Genomic DNA, 15,571 nt, shown 5'->3' with positions numbered 1-15,571 from the left:
AGAGTCCACACAGGAGAGAAGCCTCACAAATGCCAGCATTGTGGGAAATGTTTTTCTCGGCAGTCACACCTAGTGAGACATCAGAGAGTCCACACAGGAGAGAAGCCATACAAATGCCAGCATTGTGGGAAATGTTTTTCTTCAAAGTCACACCTAGTGACACATCAGAGAGTCCACACAGGAGAGAAGCCTCACAAATGCCAGCATTGTGGGAAATGTTTTTCTGACAAGTCAGCCCACCTGAGACACCAGAGAGGCCACACAGGAGAGAAGCCACACAAATCCATGAAGTGAATGAACATTATTTTTGTATTGATGGAATACAAAGATATTTTTTCAATCCAGCGGTGTTTAAAAGCCCTTATGAATTTATTTGTAGAGTTTTTCTGTCCATACGTCTGTTTATGTTTTAAAGTTATGTTTTGTTAAGTTTAGGTTTTAATTGCTACTAGTATAGATAATTGTTTTGAGTTACAAATTTGGCTGGGGATTATGGGTCATGGTTTAGATTAGTTAGATGGTGGGCTGGGATTTGTTGCAGCTAGTTAGAAAAGCATTCGGAATTTGTGGGATGTTGGCTGAAGAAAGTTGGGGACCTGTAGTAACAGAAAGGGAGCTAGTTTCTTCAAATGTCTGGGGCAGGGAGATATTGTGCATGTGAGAAGGATGGCAAAGTGGGGCTGGTTAATAGTGGGGGATAGATGGTGAGAATTGTGGGTGGGATTTGGAAGAGGGTGGAATTTAAGGTTTGGGGTTTTAATATATTCTGGTATTTCTGGCTTAAACGCTGAATTTTTGATATGTGTTTTCAATAAAGTTCTTTGCTGTTTCAACACACTGGTCTCTTTGATGCACAGAAGTTGTGAATTTGCACAAAACCTTGCCTTCTACAGCTCACTATGATGCTTTAAATGACTATTTCACAGATAATATCTCTCAGATAAGAGACAAATTGGATGTCAGCATTATTGCAGTGGTTGTAAGTAAGGTGTCCATAAGTAAGATCATACTGGATCAAGTTGAATCTGAGTACTGAGGATGTGGACAAGCTCCTTGGAAGTGGGAAGAGGAGAACTTGCCCTCTCAACCCTTGCTCTTCATATATCACCTGAGATATATCATAGATGCATTTCTTAGTTAGGGCTATTTTCCATCTTGATTAAAAGAAGCTGTGGTATGGCCGTTTATGGAGAAGGCTTCCCTAGATCCCTTGGACATGAACAATTACAGACCAGTCTCCCATCTCCCATTTCTAAACAATATGATTGAGAGGACAGTTGATCTTCATCTACAAGAGGTCTTGGATGAAGCAGATTATCTGGACCCATTTCAAACAGGCTTCAGGATGGGATATGGAGTCAAAACTGTTATGGTTGCTAATGTGAATCTTGGTATACATGCATATATGTGGTATAGAAAACCAAAAGATAATAATACTTTTAACCATCATATTATAAGAAGATCATTGCTTAAAGCATGGTATAAAATGAGACATCAATTTTGGGTGTCATTGCAAGAAGCCTATTACAATAGAACAAAGGACAAAAATACTCCATGGCTAAGATACGGAGATTTAATAAACAAAACACCAGAAGGAAAATACAATATGAAATCTATGGAAGAACTTAATGAAAAAGGAAACATGAAGGATTGGTTTTTATACAACTAATTAAACAATCGTTTTAAGGCAGACAATAAAGCTCCTGGGTTAACGATGGATATCAATGAAATAGATAAAATTATGATGGACAAAAAAGGTAAACACATATCCAAATGTTATAAACTATTAAAAGAAAGAGATCTAGAAGATGAAATTATTAAACACAGCATGGTAAGATGGGCACATAATATAAATAAATCTATAACTATAGAGGAATGGGAAAAATCATGGAAAGGAACAAATAAATTCACTCTGTGCCAAAACTATAAAGAAAATTACATCAAAATGTTATACAGGTGGTATCTAACCCCCAAAAAACCCACCAGATATACAAAACTGGCAATAGTAAGTGCTGGAAATGCGGGGAACCCGAGGGAAGCTTCTTTCATATTGGTGGACATGCATTAAAGCTAAAGGATTCTGGCAAAGGATTCATGGAAGCATCCAAAACATTCTTGATATAGATACAGTGCATCCTCCTCATACACGGCCTTCTCATATGCGGACTTGAGAGTACGCGCTCAAGCCGTGGGGCGTGCGTGGGGCGGAGTGTCCCATTCAATTGAATGGGCGCGTGTGCCCGTTGCGCCCTGCACCCCACCGTGCTGCCGTGCATGAGCCCCATTGTTTCCAATGAGGCTTGAGCATAGGCGGAATTCGCCTTACGCAGAGGGATCCAGAACGGATCCCCCGTGTAAGGTGAGGTTCCACTGTATTCCCTTTGAACCAAATTTATTTTTACTAAACATGACACACAACATAAAGTCAGTAAAATACAACAGAATTGTTTTATATATGGTCTCATGTGCAAGGATCTTATTTGCTCAAGTTTGGAAATCTACAGTTAATCCTTCTGTCAAACATTGGTTGATTAAGATACATGAAGCTAGAAATATGGATATAGTATCTGCCTTACTAAGAGGGAAATCAAAAGGATACTTAGAAATGGAATGGACTTGTCTTAAAACATTTGGAGAAAAGGGCGATAAAATTCCATTAAATTAATAGTTAATATTTGGTCGATATTTGGTCATTTAAATACTATCATGGGAATATCTCAGTGTAATAAACATTTTTGAAAATAAAAAAGACACGCATCATTGTTGTGGGGAGCGCCACACACCGAGTTGTATAGCCACATTCTGTGCTCTCCTGGCCTTGCTGCAGGTGAGCCATTGACAGTTCGAGGGTGACGGCACGCTCTAATGCTGCAATGGTCAAAGGAAGTGTTTAGACTTTGCTTGTTGTTTCTTGCTCCCTTCACCCTTAAATGTAGGGGCCATTCAGACTACATTTTACCCCGGTTCCCAAACCGATTTAAAAGTTGGAAGTTCACACTCACACCAATTTTGACACAACTCGATCAGGGGCTTGCACAAGAGATCCAGGGCAATTCCCTCTTAGCGCGGTTTTTCTGAAAGCGGACTATGGACCCTTTCTTTTTGGAAACAACCGGCTCTTCCCTGCTGCCGATTGAGGCAAAGGGTAGTAGGAACTTGTTTCTGGGGAGATTCGATATGGGGCACCTGGATCTGCCCAGTTCTATCCAGGGCAAATGAGGGAGTGGGAATGGGGCCTTGGTGAAGGTGGGGGGGACTGACCTTCCTGGTGCTAGCCCTCCAGGTGAGCGATGCATTGGGCAAGGAGACCCTCTCCTCATCGCCTGCAGCCTTTGGTTCTGCTGGAGGGTCTCTTCCCCAGCATCACCTGGAACAACGGACCAGAACAATGGACAACAACAGATGGATGTGTGTTTGTGTATATACATATATGTATATATGTGGAGGCATCTCTACTGTCAGAACTCCAAAGCTAATTACCAAACAAGATTCACAGTTCCTATAGTCATTGATCATCTTGCTTAGCAATTGCTTTAGAATTGTAGTTCTGCCTGCTTGTAGTTGGGGGTGTTAGTGCTAGCTGGTGCTTGGGGAATGATTGCTGCTATGGAATGGAATGTGATAAGGCCGAGACATCTGTAAGCGTCTTCAAGGCCACAGTGTTGGTTTCTCAGGATGCCTAGTCCTGGAAGGAGGGGGGAAAGGGCTCACAGGAAAAAAGGTGGGGAGGAGTAGCTGTTTTAACTTAGTGCTTGGGGCTTGGCTCGCCAGATTCTGCTGAAAAGTTTGTCTAGTCACATCTACCTGTATTTCCAATAAAACTTCACTGCTTTGAAGCAAGTTGCTGTTGTGGATTTCTGGTGGAGGTTGCTGGGTCTTACAGTCAGCAGAATCTGCTAAAAGCATCATGGCGATGTGAAGGTGCAGGTTGAACAACCCGACGTTGAGATTGATGTCGTGGAGGACACGGAAGACCTCGAGACCGAGGGGATGAGCGGAGTTGAGGGGCGCCAGGGAGCGAGGCCCAAGACAGGGATCAGCTCCGAGGACCAGCCGGAGGACTGGTGGTACCTGCCAACGGGGACCGGGAGGCACCGGCGCCGAGCGGGCAGGTTGACTGCGTGGGACCAAGGCCTTGGAGAGGCCATGCTACAGAGCCCTGGGCCCGAGAACCTGTCGGAGGAGGTGGCCGGTGTCAAGGATGACCTCCGCGAACTGAAGGCTATGGTGGCCAGCCTGATGCCCAAGGATGGGAAGAAACTGGGCCAGGGAGCCCGAAAAGCAACAGCGGCCACCGCCGCCCTAGCCGCCCGGCCGACTGAAGCGGAGGAAGACGACGGTTCAGAGGAGGAGGACGAAGACGAACAGAGCACCCGGCCTTCATCGCGTCAAAGGGGAGTTGGGGGAACCCCAAGACACCAGCGGGAAGAAGCGGTGGCGCTGCATGAATTGCTGGCGGGCAAACTAGAGGCCAAGTTCAACGGGGACCCCGAGCAGCTCCCATTCTTCCTCGCCCAGGTGGCCGGACACATGCGTGCCCGTGGTGACTTCTTCCCGGATGAGGCCGAAAAGGTGAGATGTGTAGCCGGCCGGCTAGAAGGCCAAGCGGCGCAGTGGTTGGTGCAGCTGTATGACTGTGGGGCGCGGGAACTGCGGTCCCTGTCGGCCTTCATGACAGCTTTGCGGGCCCGGTTCGAAGACCCGTTTAGAGTGGACCGGGCCAAGGCCAAGTTTGCCGCCCTCCAGCAGGGGAACCGCTCCGTGGCGGAATATGTGTTGGAGTTCCGGAGTATAGCCGCCCACATCCCTGACTACCCAGAGGCCATGATGACCCGCCAATTTCAGGATGGGCTCCGTGCTGAGCTGCTGGTGAGGAAAGTCCTCCAAAGACTGTTGGATAACAAGTTATATGTCAAATTGTCTAAGTGCGAGTTTCACACCGATAGTTTGGAGTTCCTGGGATATAGAGTGTCCACCCGGGGACTGCAAATGGACCCTCACAAGGTCCAAGATGTCATGAACTGGCCTCAACCGAAAACCCGCAAACAAGTGCAACGATTTTTGGGGTTTGCTAATTTTTATAGACAGTTCATCCCCAATTTTGCCCAAATTGCCTTACCTATCACCAACCTGTTGAAAACCAAGGTAGGGGGAACATTCGGAAAGCCAGCAAGTGCTGAGGAACAGGCAGCTCAAAGTAAACCGTCCTACAAAGTGGAGTGGACTCGGGACTGCACTGAGGCTTTTGTAAAATTAAAGAAACTGTTCAGTACAGAGCCCATACTCAAACACCAAGACCCCGACCAGCCTTTTGTGGTGCAGGTGGATGCTTCAGACGCAGCAGTGGGGGCGGTGTTGAAGCAGAGGGATGAAGAGGGTAGACTGAGGCCTTGTGCCTATTTGTCCAAACGGTTCGATTCGACCCAGAAAGCTTGGCCATGCTGGGAAAAAGAGGCCTATGCCATTAAAAGGGCCTTAGAGGTTTGGAGGCAGTTCTTGGAAGGGGCTCCTCACCCTTTTGAAGTGTGGACTGATCATCGCAATCTAGAAGCCCTACAAACCCCCAAACAGTTGACCCCCAAACAGAGACGGTGGGCCAAAGAGTTTTATAAGTTTAACTTTGTCATAAAGTTCTTCCCGGGCAAAGAAAATGTGTTGGCTGATGGGTTGTCCAGAATGCATGGACCAGGTCAGCAAGAGCAGCCAGAGTTGCAGACCTTGTTCACATCCAAACAATTGGGGTTGGGGGTGACCACCCGCTCTCAGGCCAAACAAAAGCGAGATAACAAATTGGAAGGCCTAGACCCCTTTGTGCGGGAAATATTGGTGGCCTATGAATCTGATGAGGAGCTTGCCAGTCTGAAAGAAGAGCTTCAATGCTCAGACCAAGGAATATGGACAAAAGGGGGGAAAATATATGTGCCTGAGATCTGCTGGCCTAAAGTGTTGGAACTCTGTCATGATGTCAAGGCTGCTGGACATTGGGGCTTCATTAAAACATGGTTGACCCTAAGCTCAAAGTACTGGTGGCCAAAAGCTCGCAAGGAGGTGGAGGCCTACGTACAGGGGTGTCCCATTTGTGCCCGCGCCAAACCACACACAGGCAAACCGAGTGGGCTGCTGCAGCCGGCGGAGACCCCAAACAGACCTTGGCAACATATTGGAATGGATTTCATTACTGATTTGCCTGAAAGTAGGGGCAAAGATACCATTTGGGTAGTTACAGACTTATTCTCCAAACAGGTGCACTATGTGGGTTGCAAAGGTGTCCCTAGTGCATCCAAGCTGGCTGACCTGTTCATTGAAAATATATACAGACTCCACTGTTTACCCGACAAGATTCTGTCCGACAGAGGGTCTTCCTTCACCTCAAAATTTTGGAGGTGTTTGCAGGACAAATTGGGGGTGCAACTGGCTTTTAGCTCTGCTTTTCACCCTTCTACGGACGGTCAGACAGAAAGGGTTAATTGGAGCCTGGAGGTGTATTTAAGGTGTTGTTAATTACCTACAAGATAATTGGATGGACTTATTGCCCCATGCTGAGGTGGCTTTTAATGTGTCTGTGCATTCCAGTGTTGGTGTGTCTCCCTTCCAAGTGGTGTTTGGCTACGAACCCAGAGTCATCCCACAACTGAATCCTGGGCCAAAGGACCCTATGCCAGTGGGGAAGTGGAGTCAGTTACTAAGGGACAGTTGGCCCAAGATAGAGGAAGCCCTGAAGCAAGCCAAGTTGGATTACAAACACTTTGCAGATCAGCACCGAAAGCCCGGATGGGACATTCAAGAGGGGGATTTGGTGTACTTGTCCACCAAGAACTTAAAGTGTCGGGTACCCTGTAAAAAATTAGGACCTAAGTTTGTGGGTCCTTTTGCAGTTAAAAGATTTGTTAGTGAGGTGACTGCTGAATTGGACCTTCCCAAGATGTATAAACACATTAACCCTACTTTTCATTTCAGCCTGCTGAAACCAGCTGGGGAGAGGACTAGAGCTGAGCTGGAAGAATCTGCTCCACTGCCACTGTTGATCGAGGGGGAAGAACACTTCGAAATTGTGAAAATTCTGGACTCTAGGGTTGTGAAGGGTGGTCTGGAATATTTGGTGCAGTGGAAACATTTCCCAGTTGATATGGCTGAGTGGGTGGGGGTGAAACATGTGAACGCTGAGCGATTGAAACAAGAGTTTCATCTGGCTTATCCAAATAAACCTAAACTGGGGAAGTAGTGCTTTGGGGAGACAGAAATAGTGCTTTGGGGAGACAGAGTGTCAGAACTCCAAAGCTAATTACCAAACAAGATTCACAGTTCCTATAGTCATTGATCATCTTGCTTAGCAATTGCTTTAGAATTGTAGTTCTGCCTGCTTGTAGTTGGGGGTGTTAGTGCTAGCTGGTGCTTGGGGAATGATTGCTGCTATGGAATGGAATGTGATAAGGCCGAGACATCTGTAAGCGCCTTCAAGGCCACAGTGTTGGTTTCTCAGGATGCCTAGTCCTGGAAGGAGGGGGGAAAGGGCTCACAGGAAAAAAGGTGGGGAGGAGTAGCTGTTTTAACTTAGTGCTTGGGGCTTGGCTCGCCAGATTCTACTGAAAAGTTTGTCTAGTCACATCTACCTGTATTTCCAATAAAACTTCACTGCTTTGAAGCAAGTTGCTGTTGTGGATTTCTGGTGGAGGTTGCTGGGTCTTACATCTACATACCCATAGATATCTGTCTGAACGTCTGCATGTGTACACAAATGTGTGTGTGTGTGTGTGTGTGTGTGTATACACATTTATATATACTCTTCTACTTGCATACAATTTAAACATAAGCAAATGCATGGAGAAATATGTGTGTAGATATGCATGCACATGGATGCACCTGCGCATGTATACACCCCCCACGTTCTGGTCAACATCAGCATGTATATATAATGATAAATATATATATGTTTAGTTCCGGTCATAACAGCATAACTGTCCTGCGATGACTGTAATTGGAATTTTTATACTTTGTGATGTTTTTATGATATGTATTTTACACATGATTTCCTCCTGAGGACACTCTGAGGGCTGCCATTGGCTGGAACCCCCCTCCCTCCACCATCCCTGGCCCTGACTGGCTGGAATCCCAGTCCCTCCCACCATCCCTGGCCCTGATTGGCTGGAACCCCCCTCCCTCCCACCATCCCTGGCCCTGATTGGCTGGAACCCCCCTCCCTCCCACCATCCCTGGCCCTGATTGGCTGGAGTCCCAGTCCCTCCCACCATCCCTGGCCCTGATTGGCTGGAACCCCCCTCCCTCCCACCATCCCTGGCCCTGATTGGCTGGAGTCCCAGTCCCTCCCACCATCCCTTGCCCTGATTGGTTGGAGTCCCAGTCCCTCCCACCATCCCTGGCCCTGATTGGTTGGAGTCCCAGTCCCTCCCACCATCCCTTGCCCTGATTGGTTGGAGTCCCAGTCCCTCCCACCATCCCTGGCCCTGATTGGCTGGAAAACCTGTCCTTCCCACCATCCCTGGCCCTGATTGGCTGGAAAACTTATCCCTCCCACCATCCCTCGACTATTTTGTGTCCCAGCAGCCATTTTGTGTTGCTTGTGACTGTGGGGAATAATGTTCCAGAACCTTCAGTATCTCTTTCTTCTCCTGAGGCTCCAGAGTCAAAAAAGGAGGCCTAGACACTAACTGTCCAGAGGTCTTCTTTCCTCCAGTTTCTTCCACAAAGGAGGAATTGAGGGTCCTTTCTCTTCTCTCCCTTCCTTTGGAAGCCATCTTGGTTCTTTCCACACCTGCAGAAAATACAAAGTGTTTTTATGTGCACACATTTATTCACATTTCACAGACCACGGAAAGTACAATTCAACAGCGCTAAGGGCAAATCAAACCTGAACCTTCCCTAAAATTCAAAATAAATCTGTTGGAAAGCAGGATATAAATTATTGATTAAATTATTATTATTATTATTATTATTATTATTATTATTAGTCTCGCCTCCAAAACCTCAGAGAGACAATCTTCTGAATGCTGCAAGAGACAGTTCACTGGGCCTTTCGGGGCGTAGAGACCAGCATCCTTAGCTGGCATGAGGGCAAAGATGGCGTCTACACAGTGCACTCCCTGACTCTTCCCGCATGCCGGTGTGATCCTGCACATTGCACCACATCGCAGGTGACGTCCCAGCATTCCTCTGGTGCTACATTCAGATGACGCAGTGCCAAAGGAGTGCAGAAAAGCCACACCATTGGTGGATATGGCATTTTCCCCTGGCGCAGAAAGGAGCTCCTTTTTGCACAACAGAAAGGCCACATCAGGGCCACGGCGTAACCTTATCATAGTGCAAAAAGGAGGTGCAAAAAGCACTGTGTGTGTTGCCGTGACCCTGATCTGGCGCTAAATGGGGCGGCCTGTACATCTCCTTAATTTCCAGAAAATGGGGCTAGGATTGGAGTCCTAGGGTTGGCCCCAGCCTTCATCACTCCGAAAGATTTCAATAGGAGTAAATCATGTGTCTGATTTTAATGGCTCTGTTTTATTCTTGCAATAATCTACATAAAATCATAATGTATAGATAGACAGCAATAACAACAACAACAACCCAATAACAACAACCATAGCAACTGCAATATTTAAATGTCTATATTTAATGTTTCCCATTGCCTTCCCCTAAGGCTGAGAGAGTGTGACCCAGAGAGTTTCTATGATGTAGTTGGGATTCAAACCCTGATCTCCAGAGTCGTAGTTCCACTATGCTCAAACCACTAGGCCACACTGGCTCCTACAAAATGGACATCGTTTCACTGGGCCATTGTATGTCATGGACTTGGCCCAGCTTCCTCATCCATGGAGGTCATTTTATAAGCCCCCTTCTCCTCCTCCATTTCCAGGCCCAGCTCCTGCTGCATGCCTTCCAACTCTCCCAGTTTGGCAGGGACCCTCCCCTGGTTCATCCTCTGCCCTCCTACCTTTTCAGGTGCTCTTCAAAGGCCACAGTTTCCTCCTCCTGCTGCCATTTCTCCCCTTCTTTTGAGCTCACTGCCATTGTTGCAAACTGAGTCCAAAGGGCAAAAGGAGTCTGCCCTCCATGAAGACAGCCAAGGAGAAGAGGGGCCCTTCAGAGGCTCAGGCAAAAGCAAACAGCTGCAGCCTCTCCTAGTTTGCCTCTCCTTCCTCAGAAAGAACCTTGAAGTCTTGATCATATTCTGAGGTTCCTTGGTCCCAGCCTCCCTTTGATTCTCTTGGATCCCTCTCCAAAATCTCATGGCCCCACAGAGACTCCCAAGAGAGGAGAGGAGGCCTGGCAGCCGGAGAAGAGGGGAGGAGGAGGGGGGCTTCCTTGCTTCAAGCCCCCAAAGCTGCCTCCCTACAGAAGACCCTCCAGACCCCCATCCTTGGCTCCAAAATGGGGGCTCTTCCCTTCAGCCATCCGTCTCACAGAGGAACCAAATTTGGGGGTCCCCCATCGCCATCTTGAGGCCCCCACCTTCCCTGTTCTGCCAAGGAAACCCAGAAGGAGCCCTTCTTCTTCCTAAGCAGCCAACGGTCAAAGCAACCAGCCTTCTAGAACCCTATTCAGGCTCCAAACCAACTGCCAGCTTTCCCCAGAATTCCACGCTCTCCTTCCTTCCAGCGGAGGAGACCGGGAGACGAAGCAATGGGTGCAAACGACAGGAAAAGAGAGTTTATTGTCTTAAACTTGTAATTCCAGTTGTCCCTTTATGAGGGAGAATGGCATATTATTATTATTATTATTATTATTATTATCAACAAGAATTATGATAATCAGTTTCTTGTTCCCAAAACCACAGAGCCTTGTGAAATCTGAAAGACTGTGTTTATCACACAGTGGTTTTTGCAGCTCTTTGCAGCTCAGATCCAAAGCCACTGCGGGTCCAATGATGCAAATTCACACGACAACGTGAGTGTTATCACAGGCGATTCCTTTCTATGGGGGCTCCGTCTGTGGGGCTTCTGCAGTGATTCCAAAGTGACCCCTCATTTTGGTGAAATCGGTAACAAGCGAATGCACAGAAATCGCTCCCGATTCCACTCCAAATTGTTCTGGTGTGGAATACAGCTTTGCTTCTGCTCTGTTTCACCACCGCAAACCCCCCTGGTTGCAAATTTCCCATGATGCAGCGCTGCAAACCCCCCCCCTCCCATTTCCTTCTGGTGGCCCTTTTGCTTTCAGGGCAACCGAGGGGGGGAATAGGCAGCCAATGGGAGCGGAGGAAGGTCCAGTTAAAGGGAAGGAGGACATGCCCCCTGTAGGGTTGCCATAATTGTCCACTTTTACCAGGGACAAAATGTGGAACAAATTCAAGACCAAACTGTAGGACAACTGCAGGACAAAACTCAGCCCAAAATGTAGGACATTGAAGAAAAATGGTGGACCTTAAATGTCCTACATTTTGAGCTGAGTTTTGTCCTGCAGTTGCCCTACAGTTTGGTCTTGAATTTGTCCTACATTTTGTCCCTGGTAAAAGTGGACAATTATGGCAGCCCTACCCCTCAGGAATGGGAGCCAATGGGAAAATCACATTAGTCCCTATAGAACGATTTTATCAATAAAGAACATTCCTAATACAACGCCACCCTCTTGTGGATACTCAGGGCACTGCAGGCTCTTTGGCTTCTTACCAACTTCTATCCTGGAGCGCCATCTGGTGGCCACTCTTGATAATTCACTAATAGCAGTTAACCAAATTAAACAGTATATAACACAAAAACATGAAACAAGCTAGAAAAGGAAACTGTTACATGGATTTGCAATTGGTTGACTGGCCAAACCGAAAGGGTGCTCAACAATGACTCCTTTTCATCCTGGAGAGAAGTGACCAGTGGGGTGTCCAGTGGGGTTCTGTCCTGGGCCGAGCGCTATTCACCATCTTTATCAATGATTTGGTTGACAGAATTTGGGACATACTTATTAAATTTGCAGATGACACTAAATTAGGAGGAGTAGCTAATACGCTAGAGAACAGGATCAAAATTCAATATGACCTGAATAGACTAGAAAGCTGGGCCATAGCGAACAAAATGAAATTCCTTATGGAGATATGTAAGGTACTGCATTAAGGGCAGAAAAATGAAAGGCAGAGATATAGGATGTGGACACCTGGATGAATGAAAGTACATGTGAAAGTGATCTGGGAGTCCAAGGTAGACCACAAGTTGAACATGTGTTAAGAGTGCGCTGCGGCAGCTAACAAGGCCAATGCGATTTTAGGCTGCATCAATAGAAGTATAGTGTCTAGATCAAGGGAAGTAATAGTGCCACTCTATTCTGCTTTGGTCACCGGGAATATTATGGGCACCACAATTCAAAAAGAACATTGAGAAACTGGAGCATGTCCAAAGGAGGGCAAATAAAATGGTGAAGAGTTTGGAAACCAAAGATCACAATGGGACAGTCTCAATGCTTCAGGCAAGGAGCATCAGCTGCCCTTGGTTCACCTCTGACATCTTCCTCCTCCGCATCTTTAACTTGGACACCATCCACTTCATAAGGTCCTTTAATTCCTTTATGTCTTCTTCCATTCGATAAACGTCTACCTGGGGTTCTTCTGTCCTGGGGCGGCTATCAAGCGACTCCCCCACTGCCAGGTCCCAGGCTGTCACTCTGCCCCCCGACGGCCTTCCTTTCCCCAGTCTGGGGCCGGAAACCCAAATCCTCCAGTGGTGGCCTGGATGGTGTGAGCTTCAGGTTTCCCAGTCTTGGGCTTGGCCCTAGTTCCTCTGAAGAAGGCACCTGCTCCTCCACCACCGGGATCTCCAGAACCACCGGGTTCTCCAAGAACTCTTCTTGTTCCTGGGTCTCCATTGGAGCTAAAACTGTGAGACTTTGCAAATGGTGAGATCTGGAGTCAGTCCTCTGCTCAAAAAATAAAACACATTTGAAACAAAAGAAGCTTTATTGATAAATCCAGGCAGAAACATCCATTAACACCTTTTTGCAAAGTCTGAAGTTCAAAGGCACTTGCTCAACCCCTCCCTAAGCCAGCCCCCAATTCCCAAGCTAAAGCAACACAAGCGGAGGTTGCATAGATACCAAGGTTGTCTATACTTCCCTTCCCTTCTCCCAGACAGCCTCACCTTGAAGAGCGGTGTTCCCAAACCTGCTTCACTCCTCCTTGATAACCAGTCTCCAGCTGCAACCCCATCCCCTTCTCCAAACGCCCTCCTTCATCTAAAAGCCACTCCATCTGTCCTTCTATCATTTTCCATTACGTACTTTCTATAACCCATCCCTCCACACTGCCTACTATGAATTACAACTATAACTCCTACTTTAATAACCAAACCCTAATATGTTTACCCTTTATGACAGAACCCTTATACACTAGTTCTGACACACAATGGACCTTTCTCAATCCTTCAGGCATGGAGCACCAGTCTGAAGTGACAATTCTCCCATCTCAATCCTTCAGGTAACTAACATCAGCCTGAAGTTGTAATGGGCCAGTCTTAATCCTGTAGGTAAAGAGCACCACCTTGAAGTCACAATAGGACCGTCTCAATTCTTTAGGCAAAGAACTTGAGGCTGAGATCACAATGGGCCAGTCTCAGTGTTTCAGGCAAGCAGCATCAGCCTCAGGTTCCAATGGTCACATCTCAAACCTTCAGGCAAGCAGCATTAGCCTAAATTCACAATGGTCCCATCTCATTGCGGCAGGCAAGGAGCACCAGCCTAAAGTGACAATATGTCATGAATCCCTTTATTCATGCATTTATTCATTTAGGGATTCAAGCCATAAAGGTTATTGGTTTAGGTTTAGAGTAGAATTAAGATAGATTGGATTTATTCTGGGTTAAAAGAATATGTTTTAATATGTGCTTTAATAGAAGATACTAGAAAGAGGTAGAGAGATCATGCTAAAGAATGTTAACATTAGCTGGACAACGCTATTTACAATGTTGGAAAAACTGGAGGTTGGGGCACAATTCCAGAAATGGATCCAGGAAATATATAAGAAACAAAAGGTGAATTTAATAATAAATAACAGTAAATCTGAAGAATCTGAAATAAAACTGGGAATGAGACAAGGTTGTCCCCTATCCCCATTGTTATTCATCTTTGTATTAGAAATGTTAAACAATAGAGTTAGGTTGGAAGAACAAATTCAAGGCTTAAAAATTAAGAAAACTGAATTTAAAATGAGGTTATTTGCCGACGACGTGGTTTATATCCTGGAAAACCCCTGTAACAGTATTCAAGCTTTAATCAACCTAGTACAAGAATTTGAAAAAGCTTCTGGGCTTAAGGTGAACAAGGACAAAACCAATATGCTGACGAAAAATATGGACGATGCGGCTATTAAGAATTTGGAAGAACGTTCGGGATTCAGAATAGGAAAAAAAGTGAAATATCTGGGAATAACTATAACTAACAGGAACACAGACTTATTCCACAACAACTATGAGGAAACGTGGAGGAACATTAAACAAGACCTTGTTAAATGGGGGAATATTCAGCTATCTCTTTTGGGGAAGATAGCAGTCATTCAGATGAATGTGCTTCCTAAAATTTTGTTTACGTTTCAGACTATTCTGATTTTGCATTCCTTTAAACCTTTGGATATGTGGCAAAATGATATAATGAAATTTGTCTGGAACAAAAAGAAGGCCAGAATTGGAAAGAAAATAATGTGTGATGAGAAAGGTAGAGGGAGCCTGGGACTCCCAAACTTGAAAATCTATTATTTTGCATCTACATTATTGTGGTTAATAGATTGGATTCTGTTAGAAAATGAGTATATACTGAATTTAGAAGGAGACGGACTAAGATTTGGGCTTCACTGCTATCTATTTTATAATAAAGATAAAATCCACAGAGAATGTAAACATCATATTATAATTGGATCAATGCTGAAGGTGTGGGATAAATTAAAACCGAGACTGTGTAATCAAATTATTCACAGTTGTTCTCCACACGAAGCCTTTTTTGGGAGGGAAGGTATACCAAAGGAAAAAATGGCTAAGATACGCAGATTTAATTAATGTAACACAGAATCTGACAAAATTCAAAACAGTGGAAGAGTTACAAAGTTCGGGCATTGCATGTCATTGGTATTTGTACATGCAATTGAAAGAAAGATGGCAAATTGATCAGTTACAGCCAGGCATATGTAACAAGAGAACTGAATGGGAAGAGATAATGGGGAAAGGAAAGAAGAATGATAAAATGATTTTGAGCTGGGATACGGAGGAAGAGGTAATTAGACGTAGCATGATCCTATGGGCACAGAATGTGGGTCACAAATTAGCATATAAAAAGGGGAGAACATTTGGACCAAAGATCTTAAGTATACCAGTAATCAGAATTTAAAGGAGAACATATATAAAATGACATATAGATGGCATCTCTCTCCACAAAGAATCTCCTTGATGTTTAAAGGCAGGCAGCAAACCAGAGTGTTGGAAGTGTCTTAAAGTAATAGGGTCTTACTACCATGTGTGGTGGACATGCACTGCGGCAAAACAATATTGGCTAAAGGTGCATAATATTATAACTAGAGAACTAAATGTTCAAATCTCTTTTCTTCCTGAAACATACTTGCTAGGTATGGTTGATTCAGAATTGCAGAAACAAC

General features: G+C 45.5%; 1 protein-coding gene across 1 annotated transcript in view; it reads right to left on the bottom strand.

The window, feature by feature from the left end:
* Window positions 1-15,571, bottom strand: part of LOC149301585 (uncharacterized) — a 339,201-nt gene that overhangs the window by 226,667 nt on the left and 96,963 nt on the right. The window lies entirely within an intron of this gene.

Source organism: Sceloporus occidentalis, unplaced genomic scaffold (assembly GCF_023333645.1).
Source record: "Sceloporus occidentalis isolate IW3139 unplaced genomic scaffold, rSceOcc1.0.p SCAF_21, whole genome shotgun sequence".
NCBI classification, from domain to species: Eukaryota; Metazoa; Chordata; class Lepidosauria; order Squamata; family Phrynosomatidae; genus Sceloporus; species Sceloporus occidentalis.
Note: the sequence above shows the minus strand (reverse complement) of the source record. Positions and strands in the feature narration are given on the sequence as shown.